The sequence below is a fragment of the Olea europaea genome, unplaced genomic scaffold, assembly GCF_002742605.1.
Source record: "Olea europaea var. sylvestris unplaced genomic scaffold, O_europaea_v1 scaffold101, whole genome shotgun sequence".
In the NCBI taxonomy this organism is placed as follows: domain Eukaryota; kingdom Viridiplantae; phylum Streptophyta; class Magnoliopsida; order Lamiales; family Oleaceae; genus Olea; species Olea europaea.
In genome coordinates this window covers 750,670-752,835 of record NW_019227420.1, presented here as the reverse complement: position 1 = coordinate 752,835, position 2,166 = coordinate 750,670, and positions in this window count along the sequence as shown.

Here is a 2,166-nt window from a genome sequence, read left to right as displayed (position 1 = left end):
AATCTTCTTTCCCGGAGGTAGTGTTGGACATTTGGATGAGACATGGGTATTCTTTATAGTCTTGCCCGGTCTAATGTCTTGGGGTGTGCTTGGAGGATTGGAGTTTGCTGAGATTCTATATATTGTAATAATTTTTTCATACAATAGAATGTCTGTGTCTTTAACACCCATTGTTTTTCTTCGATTTTGAAGTTTTTCATGTAAATATTTGTGTTAATATTATTTTGTATCTATTTTATATTTCCTAACATATAAACAAATTCTTTGGATATTGATCATATGGAAAAAATCAAGAAATTTGTCTCAATTTGCAAGAGATCAAGTAATTGTATGCCCATATAATGGTCATGTAAGGCCAAAAAACTGAATGCTTGCAAGAAATTACCCCTGTTTGGTTCCATTATTTCCTCATTAAAATGAAAAATATGATCGTTATCCATCAAATCAAGCTCCAAATTTGAATTTCTATTTTGTGTGGGGCCCGTAACAATTATATTTTTCATTCTCATTTTTCATAAAATGAGAAACAAACGGAGGCTAAGTAATTGTTTGTGTATCGGATGATCATGCAAGATAAAATAACTCAATGCTTGAATAGGGTACAAGTAAATTTTTTATTTTATTTATACCCATCTCTAAATTTTAAAATTTTCTTGAATGGAGGTAGATCGGTCAGTGTTGGGCACCAAAGGTCTGTGTTCGTCTTGTCTTAGTGTCTTGAGAAATCTATGATGCAAGTAAACATATAAGAGCACTGTTCCATGCCAAATTCATCGTCAGATATCAAGTTGTGACACGCTTTATAAAACTTGCACCAAAATTTTCCAAGTTTTGATATCCAATTGTAAGTTGGTTTGAATACTGGTTTTCAAAAATTCGCACAAGTTAGTTCGGGACAAATCTGGGTAGGGGGCTTATACAAGGATGTTTGAAAAGCGGAACTATTGGATATCTGAGAGGCCCCTATAGAATTAGAACCATTTTATAATCTCAAGTGGAATTTGAATATGGGAACAATTTGGAGGTAACTTCCGTTCATGAATTATATCACTCGGTTATCGACCTCAAGTATTTTTTTGTCATTTCAATCCTCTCATAGGATGCCATAATCATCCCAAAAATCACAATTCATCATCAAGTCTAAGGCATTCAGCTAAGTTGAATACTTGAATGTAGGGCTATAAGCAAAAACCGCAAAATCGGAAAATCGAATCAAAATCGCATTTTAGAAATCGTCGGCTTGGTACCATGTGGGCCCGGTCAACGAAATGGTTTTGACCCAAACCAAACCGGTCAAAATGGTTTGGTTTAGGTTTGAGTATTTTAATTGTGGTTTAAAACCAATTCGGACCGGCGAAAAAATATATAAAAATAAAAAAATGAAAAATGAGATTTTTTGAAAATTCATCCAAATATGTAAAATTCAATAGTTTTGTCATTTGTGGGTATTTTTGTCAATTCCTAATTTTCTAATACAGATATATTATTATTATTATTATTATTATTATTATTATTATTATTATTATTATTATTATTATTATTATTGTTTTTATCCAATAATCCTAATATATATTTAATAATTTCAAGATTAATCTATTAAAAGCATTTTTCCTCTTCAAAATTTAGATGAACTCCAATCAACACCCAACACAGTTTTGAGCCACCGGCACCACACACTTCTTTTTCAGATTTTTCACGCCTCTTCAAAATTGAATTGAAGTCCATTATACCAAATCGGAGACAAAGAGATCCTAGACCTTCGGTGATAATATTTACTACAAATCAAAGAGATCCTAAACCTTCAGTGATAATATTTCCTACGAATAAAGTTCAAATCAATAATTTGTTTAAGCAAACTGAGGTAAGAATATGAAATTAAATGCATTTCGTAACAACATACAAATGTAAACTTGTGTAATTGTTATATTTAGATATTATAAACAACTACTTTATTATTATAGTTGGTTATTCTCTTTGTTTAATCAGTATCCTTTATTTCAAATATAATGATCACGAGGTCTTGTTGGACATTATTATATTTTTTGGACCTTATATCTAGTTTAGTAGACTTGTATTGTAACATTATTGTATCGTCATTAGCCTAAAAAACGAGAACAAAAATGAAAAAAACTATGTTTTAGTTTATTGTGATTTCACTTTGATTTA